An 11,480-nucleotide genomic window follows, 5' to 3' on the forward strand; every position below is an offset into this window, starting at 1 on the left:
GAAAATGCAATAAATAAAATAATTAATAAATAAAACCCACCATTACACAATTTCTCCCATGTACCCCCAGAGATGTCTCACGTCCCACAGTTCGGGAATTTCTGATCTACTGGTCACAGCTCCTGAATGAGCTCTATTATGGATAAAACCAGGGTGCAGTTATTTTTGTATTAAATAGAGATATGTATGTCTTTGCAAAACATAGGGCTCAGGTGTGCCTTTAAGAGTCCTGCACAGAGGCATGTGGGGCTCACCACTCCAAGGAAACAGGAAACCCCTGCACAGTTGGCTAGGTCATAGGGCTTATGGGGCCTCTGATCCTACCGCTTTTTGGGAATCTTGCAGGCAGAGGGCACATGGAAGGATAAGTTCATGCTCCCAGGATTTTGCAAGGTCTGTGATTGTGTCCTGCTGTGGCTCGCCCTCTCCACTTGCAGACCCACAGAGCAGCAGGGCACTGTCTGGACCATCATGAGTATAGCTTGATATTTTAAAACAGCAAATACAGAAAAAGCCACTACTCTGTAAAGGAGTTGATATAAAGGTCACAAATGTACGTGTGACTGGATTCCAGGCAAATGAAAATACTGCTTTTCAGTAGCAGACTTGTTGTGTTTCAGTCAGGACCTTATCTTTTTCAATAAGTTTTCTGAACCAAGGAATATCCGTCACATTATACTGCTGAGTGGTGATCCACTCTTGTAATGTTTTCTTATTCTGGCCCATTATCACTATTTGTAAAGCAACTCATGTTTGCCTGCAAACATAATAGAACCAATGCTACAAGGATAATAGGTATTTTAGTTAGACTGAAGAGATATTGGATAAATCCTGGAATTTGATATTAATAAATTTATTTGTTCAGAATGTGCAGTGTACTTGGCTTTGTGAAAAACATTACACCATTTTGTATTAGGATTTATTAGTCCAAATTCTATACAGAATATACACTGCTTGTGGTCCTATTGACTTCAATGATGTTTCAAAGTAGGGGAGGCAACCCAGAATGTGGCTCTGGGATCAATCCATTTTTATCAACTGATAACGATATTAGTTTGAAAAAAGAGACCACGTTCTCTGATTGCATGCACATAATTTAGATATCCTGGAGCATGTCTTGGATTAAATTGTACAGGCATAAAATATTCTGTGCACAGGGATAAAACATTGTGTACTTTTTCATTGAGCAAAATTGTATATGATTTTATCTGCCAACAATTCAAATTAAAATAATCTAGACAAGGTTGTGTGTTGGATAGACATTTCTGTAGAGCAGATCAGATAAGCCTTTGTTCCAGGATGGACAATAGATGGTAGGAGATGTCTGATCTTCTTCCCATTCCCATGTTCCAGAGATGGGAACTACAGGAGCACAGGACTACCATTTTCTGTAGGACTGCTCTTTAATGTAATCTGATGGTGAGCTGCTAGATCACAGGGAACAGCATTGCGACAACATGACCATTGGTGACTTCACAATACTTGAGCCCAGGGCTGGTTTCCAGTAATTTTGTGCTCAGTCCTTACAACAATACAGAGGGTAACAGAGCCAACTAGGACTAGAGGTGGTTAAAGCATCAAAGGCACATCTCTGTAAAGACTTCTTTTGAGTCAGCTGAAAAATGTAATCAAAGTATAACCAAGTTTATAAAAGCACCTATATATATATATACATCCAGATTATTTATGGTATTGGAAAAATCCTCTGCTTGCGAGCTCAGTTACAGCAATTAGTTGCACTTGTTTTGCATGCCTTATCAATCACGTTTTTTAAAAAACAAACTAGTCATTCAATCTATGACTAGAAGCTCTCATTGGTCCCAGTATGGAAATTTTTATTTCAAACTATTTTCATACAAAACTTGGAGCATCCAAACTGGTTTCTCAGTCAAGCCACTGTGAATAAAATTTTGCAGCTGTTGCTTTAAAAGGATAAAATGAAAACGGGTCAGTGTATTGCACAACAGGAAGTCACAAATCTATGCCTAAGAAACTAATTTTTTTTGGAGATATGGTTCATGTCTGGTTAACCTCTGAAAGGTTGTAACCACATACTGGCTGAGGGCCATTTTGTTTTATTCTGTTGTTTGAATATATCCGTAGCTGACACAGTCTAATCTGATAACTCAGAGCCAAAGCTGTTCTTTCTATCCAGGCCTGAAGTCTTTCTCCTGAAATGGGGGGTGGGTGGGATAGAGATCAAACTTTGTACTTTCGTAAAAGGTGACTTGCTGGCTGCTATAAAGTAGACTGGTAGAAAGAAATATGACATTTGTAACTAGTCTAGACATTTGTAATCCAGTATAAGGCAAACTGTTTTCTATACAATCTCCGGCAGTCCAACGTTATCAGGGAAGGATGCATTGAAAACCAATGTCAACCTGCCATGGTTATCAATCCGAACTTGACTAAGTAAATGAAACCCTCTTTGTGCCTCTTGATTTGTGTGAGCTCAAATGCTTTACATGGAGAACCTTTTTCTGTTAGTGGTAATTTTGGCTTGCAGAGTTGCTGAGCCCTACACATTAGTGACTGAGCAATCTCACTCTGTTACTGAAGAAAGTAGTGTTGCATACTCATCTACATTTTCCAGGTTAATTTTGAAGTTACATATCAATCAACTGTGCTGCAGCAGGTTGTACAGTATTTAGAGCAGGGGAATTGAAATAAGGAATTCTAGATTTCATTCTGGCTTTATCATTGATTCATTGTATGACCTTCAGCTAGCTACCATACTTCAGTTTACCCATCTGTAAAACTGATACATTCTCCAACCTCACAGAAGTGTAAAAGATTGAAGCTTGTAAAGTGTCTTGAAGTTCTTGGGCATAAATGCAATGTTTGGTGGTGTTTCCCCCACCCCCCACAACACTTACTTCACCGTAGTAAGACCCATGGGATGTATGGTCTTGGTTGTTCCCTCCCCTTTATCTGCTTTTGGAGGGGATCTTCTCCTCCCTCATGGAGACAAGGTCCTGTCATGCAACACTGTTCCCCTTGAGCCTGCAAAGTGTTGTCTGTGGGCAGATAGATCCATGAAGGGGGAAAGGCAAACCGGGAGGAGTTTCTTCAAGTTTCAGTGGCTCTTACTTGTGGGTTCAATTTATATGGTGAAGGGAACCTGATTTTCAGGTTTGGGAGGAAGACAAAATTTGAACAAACCATTCACTCAAACAAATTTTGTTACAGTACCAACTAAACACTACCAAAGCACCCTCCATACAACTCTGCAACTGACTGGGCTTCTCCCACCCCCATATACTCATCTAGTGTTGACTTTTGAGAAAGACCTACTTGTCATTTTCCCACATGTTCCTTTGCCATCCCATATTCTTCACAGGGTAGCTGTTCCATTTTCCCCATCCTCCGTGTTCCAAAAGGAGGGCAGCAACACAGGACTTGTTCCCTCCCTAATTGCAGGCAAGGATCTTTGGGGAAAAAGCATCACGCTGGCCACTGTGTTTGTAGCCACAGAACTTTGGTTTAGTTTCTGCTGATACTTCTAACACTAGGGATGGTGTCCCTAGTCTCTGTTTGCCAGAAGCTGGGAATTTGCGGTGGGATGGATCACTTGATGATTACCTGTTTTGTTCATTTCCTCTGGGGCACTTGGCATTGGCCACTGTCGGAAGACAGGATACTGGGCTAGATGGACCTTTGGTCTGACCCAGTATGGCTGTTCTTATGTTCTTAACTCAGTTGGGCCTGGAAACTCCCCAGACTGCACCACCCTAACAGGGAATCCCCATACAAGAGTTTGTGCCATCCAGTGGTGGCAAAGAAAATACCTACTATTGACTAACACTAATAGTTTTACTACTTAATTTTTAAAAATATTTTTATTATGGACCGAGTTTGAAAAAAACTTTGCACATTAAAGATTATTTCAGGAACAAGGGGATGAAATTAAACTTATTTGAGCTCTCTATAAGGGCAAGAAGCCAGAGATTTATTGAAAATGGAATTTAAATCATCACTTTCTATTTTTTTCTGATATAATAACATTTGTATCCACTTACTGATGAAAACATCTGCTTCATACCCTCCCGCAATGTATATCTTTTGTTTCATGGGATTATGACTGAACAAAGGTCAGCCAGGTGGCTATAAATGATGCCAAGCTCATTGTCCAAAGCAAATATTTTTAAAAACAAAGTACAATAATATTTAAAAAGAGATTCCTACACAGTATAACAATGAGAACAATAAAAGAGGGGGGAAATGGTAGGTTACTATAGCATATTTTAAACATCGAGCCAGGCCTTGAAGGAAATTAACAGAAATGTGCATGCAACATAATATCCTTCTCTCTCTTATACAGTAGAAGGTGCTTTGAAGATTGTTTGCAGTATACATTACACCCCATGTGATACAGGCTACATATACTTTATTTAACTGTATTGTAGATGAGATACTATAAGTACAGAGGAGCTGTTTAATGTTTTAGAAGTTGCAGTAGGTCCCTTTAAAAAACAAAAGCTAAGTGATGCAGACAGCATATTTGCCTGTTGGAGGAGGGATTAACTGCACTCATTCCAATTTTAATTCATCTTTCTTGAATATGGGTGACCAGAATTATGCACAGTATCCCAAATGAGAGCTTACCAGTGCCTTGTGCAATGGCATTAATACATTTGTCTCTACTGGAAATACCTCATCTGATGCAATCTAGGATGTATTTGCCTTTTTTCACATTGGTGGTTCACATCACAAATGGTTGCTCATAGTCATCCTGTGATCGACCCACACACCAATGTCTCTCTACTCCTCTGCTGCTTCCAAATGATGAGCCTCCAGCTTGTAGCAGAAATTCTTATTATTACACCCTAAGTGCATATTCTTGCACTCTATACTACTGAATTTCACCCCATTTCTGGCTCTCCAGTCTTCAAGGTCATCCAGATCTTCCCGTATAATTTTCTGATCCTCTGTTTTAATGATGCCTCTAACTTCGTATCATCAGCAGATTTCATTAGCAAACTCCTACATTTTGTGGCAAGGTCTTTAGTAAAAATATTGAATAAGATTGGTCCCAAGACTAATCCTTGAGGAAACTCCACTAATACTCTCCCTCCAGTCTGATAATTCGCCTTTCCGCACAACTCATTGCCTTCTCCCCTTAGCCATTTCCTTATCAACCTTAAAATTCTTGTACTGATCCCCAACTTCCCTAATTTAACTAATAATTTCCCATGTGGTCCTGTGTCAAATGCTTTACTGAAATCCAAGTATGTTAAATCTACTGTACTTCTCTTAACTGATTTGTATTTTCTAGATATTTTCTTCAAGAAGGATATCCGATTACTCTGGTATGATCTATCTTTAGTAAACCCATGTTGCATTACATATTTACTGTTCTAACTCCATGAATTTAATTACTCATGCCTTCACAATTTGTTCTAAAGCCCTGCATACTACAAAGATCAGCCTAACAGGCCTGTAATTTTTTTCACTATTTTGCCTTTTTAAAAATATAGGTACAATGTTAACTATTCTCTAGTCATATGGTACTAACTTCGAATAGATAGATTTATTAAAAATTCTTGCTACCGGGCAAGCAATTTTATGTGCCAGTTCTTTCAGTGGTCTGGGATGGAAATTTTCCAGTCCCCGCAATTTGAGCGCATTAAGCTCTTTAAGTTTTTCTTCCATCTCAGATGTAATTTCCATATCTAGACACTCGTTTACATCAGCCCTACTGCCTTCATGCACATGTTCCAATTTATCACTCTTACTGAAAACTGAGGCAAGGAATTCATCTAGTTTTGGGGCCATACTAGATTATCTGTAAGGTTCTTCCCATGCACACTGCATAGCAGCCCAACTTCATGCTTCCTTATTCTCTTTTTTATTTATATAACTAAAAACCCTCTTGTTATAAATTTTTCATTACCTTGGCAAGAGCTAATTCAGCTTGACTTTTAGCAATTTTCACTTCATTCCTGCATTTTCTGACCTTTTTGGTTTTCTTTGAGGACCAATCCTTTTTTTCATTCCCTATAGTCTTTCTGTTTGTTCCTGATAACCTTTTTGAGGTGGTTATTCATCCGGCTGGGTCTGAAGCTGTTCCCTGCAATTTCCACCCCCCGTTGCTTGGGATTCAAATTTCAGATCAGTTTTTGTATAGGTGATCTGAAGAAATTTCAAGCCTCCTCCACACTTAAGTCCTTGAGTTCTTTAGTCCAGCTGACTTTTTAACTAACATCCTTCATTTCCCAAAATCTGTCCTTTTGAAATAAAAAAACATAGTTGATGACCTGGTTTTGATTATCCTTCCATTTAATCTAAGCTGAATCAATTTGTGATCACTCAATCCAAAGTTATTTCCTTTGACCAGCTCTTCTACAACGTCCTCACCACTTACCAAAACCAAGTCTAAAATTGCATCACCCCTTGATGAATTGGTTACAGTTTGGTGATGAAAATTGTTCTTTGTCACATCCAGAAATAACTGCATCCTACCAGTATTACTAGCATTTATTCTCCAGTCAATATCTGGGAGGTTAAAGTGTCCCATTATGACACAATTCCCAATAACTTTTATCTCTCTAATAATAGTTAGAGATCTCTATCTGTATCCATATCTGACCCTGGGGGTCTATAGAAAACCCCTAACATTATCAATCCTTCACCAAAGTGATTTTGACACAAACAGATTCTGTTTTATCTATGCTATCGCTTCTTACTGCTTTTATAGTTTACTGCTTTGTTGATGTTCAGTGCTGCTCCATCACATTTCCCTTTATTGCTAACTCTTCTAAATAGCACATACCCTTCAATACCTGTACTCCAGTCATGAGTGCATTCCACTATGTTTCTGTAATCCCTACAACATCTTGTATGACATCCTGCACCAGCATTTCTAGTTCCTCCATTTTTATTGCCCAGAATGCTTTTATTCATGTATAAGCATATCTGTTATTTCCCTCACTCCAGTTTTCTAGCCTGATTAGATATAGTTCTGTTACTAACCGTAAGACCTAAGTGACTATTACTTAAATCAATATTTGTGCTCACTTTCTCCTTGCTGTCCAAACTCTAATTTTGTGGTGTTCCCTTGCTATATCTTAATTTGACTGATTTTCCTACTCCTGTGTATTGAAGCCAGATATGGAGATTTCACAAGTCTCTCCCAACCTTCTCTCCTTAAGTCCTAGTTTAAAGCCCTTCTTATCAATTGTGCCAGCCTTGATCTCAGAAGGTTAATACCAAAGGTACTCAAGTGGAGTCTATCAGTTGAGAAGAATCGTCTTTCTGTGAATGCCTCCCAATTGTTGATCATCCCAAAACCTTCCTCCTAGCACCAGTCCTTGAGCTATCTGTTGCACTTCATTATCTTGTCATGCCTTCCCCCTCCTTCTCTAGGGACCAGAAGTATTTTGCTGAAAATCAACAGAGTTTCCACTTCTTTAACATCTTACCCAGCTGAGCATAGTAATCCTTGATCCATTCCAGTGGGAATCTAGTAGTGACATTCATTCTGACATGCAACATAATCAGTGGATTTTCCCCCACTGCCGTCAGAATCCTTTTCAGCTTCATGTTCCCATATCCTTGGTCTTGGAAGACAGCACACTCTTTTGTTCTCTGGATTTGGTTCGGTCTAGGCTGTATAGTGGGCAATTAGGGAATAACTTTCCCATAAGGGAAGGGGCTTCCCAACTCAGGCAGTTGTTACTATTTTTACTCTTCACCAAGTGTCCAAAAATGTACTAGGTCCCGTGTATACAAATAGTAAAGAGAAAGTTTCTGTCTTGAAAGGCTCACAATCTAAATAGACAAGAGAAACCAAGGATTCCAGGAGGGGATACAACATACAAGATGAGGTGATGTTAGGCCAGAATGCATCTTGTTAGTTCTAGCTATCCCTCTTCTGACCCCTTACATCTCCTAGTGCTATAGGTACCCTGGCCTATCATTTCTAAACCTTTGTAGGAGTAAACATGGCCTCATTCCATGCAGCCCACCTCACCCCAACATAGATTTGAAAGTGGGTGTAAAAGCAAAAATAAACATCCAGAAGGTGCTGACATTGATTCATTTTTGGAGGTAGGAGTAGGGCTTCTGACATTCTTCCCCTCTCACCCCCCATCCCTGCAGAGGCCTTGTGCCCAAGGGTCAGATGACATCTCCTGTTGCTTTTTGTAGAGGTGCTGGGGGTATAGCTCAAAGGGGGTTTGCCTCTTACGCTGTGTTACTTTAATGCAGTGGTTCTCGACCTTTCCAGACTATTTTACTCCTCTCAGGAGTCTTATTTGTCTTGCGTACCCCCAGTTTCACCTCACTTAAAAACTACTTGCTTACAAAATCAGACATAAAAATACAAAAGTGTCATAGCACACTTTTAATGAAAAATTGCTTACTTTCTCATTTTACCATATAATTACAAAATAAATCAATTCGAACATAAATATTATACTTACCTTTCAGTGTATAGCATAAAGAGCAGCATAAACAAGTCATATGGAATTTTAGTTTGTACTGACTTCACTAGTGCTTTTTATGCAGCCTATTGTAAAATTAGGCAAATATCTAGATGAGTTTGATATCCTGCATCAGTAGTTCTAGTTCCTCCGTTTTTATTGCCCAGACTGCTTTTATTCGTGTATAAGCATATCCGTTATTTCCCTCGGACCTCACTCCAGTTTTCTAGCCTGATTAGATATAGTTCTGTTACTAACTGAGTTGAACTGCTAAACACTTGGACTTCCTGAGATCCACAGGTTAGTTACAGGCTGTGTAATTTAATCAACATATGGGAACTGGGCCCATCCATTTTCTCTGGAAGGGAAGGCCATTGTAAAACAGAGCGCCGGACTTTCTCCTGTACCAGGGCTCTGGACAGTGCAAGTTGTGGTCAAGTATCCATTTTCAGCTCCTTGATTTGGAGGGTCAGCCCCAGTCCTGACTCCACTTAGAACTGAAGCCAGGCAGCTCTAAATTACGCCACTGATGTAGGGTCTCCTATAATAGTGGAGGATTGGCAGATCATAGTGGTTCTCGATGTCTCTTCCCTATCCCTGAGATGCCCCCTTTCTCACTCAGCAGAGGCTCTGACCCAAATCTGGCACACTTATGGCCAGCACAGTTCCCTGACTTCAGGAGAACTTTCCTTGGGGGAATTTATAGCCAGATTGTGGCCCCTTTTCACTGTCAGTGTGGTGCAAAGGATCCAGATCCCCATAAAGAATCTGACTAGGGTTCTGTAAGGGAATAAATAAAGGGGGAACTATGAAGGGATCCTGGGGTCTCCATTGTCAAAATAAATTGAATTTGTACATTATAAATAAGAACAGCTGGGCCTTTCCTTTTGCTTGGCAGCTTCCACTATTTTATTTATTTTTTTATTTAAAGAGCTGCACTCTCCTGAGTAGAGTAACTTAAATCATATGTTTGGAAGAAAGAGAAGTTAATGAAACAAGGAAAAGGGCTTTATCATGGGGAAAGCATTTTACATGCTTTTCTACTGTGAAAAATGAGTTCTGTGGGAAAATATTCCTTATAATATCTTATCCCTTCCATGGAGATATGGTGCTTGGTTAATTCTGCTTCTTTGCAGGCAAATGAGATTGTGTCCATTCATGATGTAGTGGAAGACTCTCCCTTTTGAAACCAAGCCTGCTTTGGCAGTAGGTGATGAATCTAAAATTTGTCTTTTCTCCTTCCTGTATGAATATAGTACCAGATAATATCTCCTGTCCATTTCTTTATCTGCCTCTGAGAGCTAGTTAACTATTTTTAAAGGGTGAAAATCACTCATCTCTGCTGGATTATACACAGTCTGAATGGCAGGAGTATTGCTTTAACTCTTATAGTGTGGGTGAGGCATGTTGGTAACCTCTCAACCCCCATGTGCTGCAGAAAATTTTCTGCTCTGGTCCTAAGTAGTAGGGCGAGGGGGAGGTTATTGAGGGGTGGAGCTAAATCAGGATTGCCATGAGCAGACAAAGCACTAGCCCCCAAACCTCTCAGTGGGGCAGCTGCAACTAATTCTGCTCCACAGGCTGAAATAGGAGCAGCACAGGAGGGGCAGGGGAGGTGCCTTGGCCTTTGGGTTGGGAGGGAGGAACTCTTTCCTCACTCAACCACACTTAGACCCCTTACAAAGCTATATTCCTTGGTCTTTGTTCAGAGAATGACGAATTTCACCCTCAGACTTTGTTGTTCCTCATTAGGAGAAATCAGTGGCTTGGTAGTTTGATAGGGGATGAAGTAATTTTGTGTGTGTTAAACCGACAGCTAATCAACATTTTGAAAAAAAACACACAACATTTTTATCTTTTTTTAAATCTTTTTTTCCTCAACCAGCTCTAGTTAAAATCTCCCTTTTTGGATTAGGCCAGTTTTTCATGCATTGGATGTGGGGAGATACCCCCATTCTAATTAAACTAATTTGGCTCTGTATTAAAGAACAATTGAAGGAGCTGCTGTAACTGCAGCTTAGCATGCAAGTCATGTGAATGCAGACAAACTTCCAGGTGCTCCTTCCAAATTCTTTCCTTCCGCAAACATGCTCCTACCTCCACAAAGCTGCAGGCAGGCTGTTCACATAGTTGGACCAGGGTTGCTACTCCAGAGTAAGCAGCAGAATGGCTGTGGCCAACTGTACATACCTATGTCAGGATTTGTCCAGGTGGATCTTCACTGTAAACAAACCCATTGGCTGTTCCCCTACTGCAACAGTAGTGTGACCACTGTCTTCCCTCCAAATTCTGACACAGAAGCCCACCATAGAATTCTGCTCTGCAGCAGAAATGGGTATAAAGTAACCTTGTGTGGGCTTTCCCTGGGCTGGCAACCTACACAATAGAAATGTGATATTTCTACTGCAGTCATGTATGTTTGTAAAGGGAGTGTTGCATGATTTAGGTTTTACATGCCTAGGACTTGATTCTGCAATCCACTGAGTGGCCTTTATTCATGTGAGTAGAACCATATATTTCAATATAACTATTCATGTGAGTGCTACTTAACTTGAGTAAAGGTTACAATATTGTGCTGTGTACAGTCAAGGTAAGGATTTTATTATTTCTCTCCTCCTATTTGGCTTACAACAAACTAATATTATTTGGTTTATCTTGTCCTTTAAAAGATAACAAATTATTTGATAATGCAGCATTTTATAACAGTAACCTGCACTGATTGAGGAAACATGTAAAGAAATGTTTCAGAGGGATAGTGGTGTTAATCTGTAGACTCCTCGTTATGTAAAGAAATGCTTGCCATTGAAATTTCACTTTTCCCCATTTGGCTATGTAAGCATGTACATTTTCCATTTTGGGTATGTAGCATTTTGTAAGAGAATTTGAAAAAAATGTTTCTGTGAAAATTGTTGTCTGGAATGTTCTCTGAAGTCTTCTAGTATTTGTGTTTTGTCATGGCATCTTGTGAAGATGCTTTACTTTAGGCTAGCTATTCCAAGTAGATATTGGCTAGAGTTTGAGCTTTACAAATATCCACTGGTTCTCTTACAATTCTCT

This window comes from Chelonia mydas, chromosome 5 (genome assembly GCF_015237465.2).
Source record: "Chelonia mydas isolate rCheMyd1 chromosome 5, rCheMyd1.pri.v2, whole genome shotgun sequence".
Taxonomy (NCBI): domain Eukaryota; kingdom Metazoa; phylum Chordata; order Testudines; family Cheloniidae; genus Chelonia; species Chelonia mydas.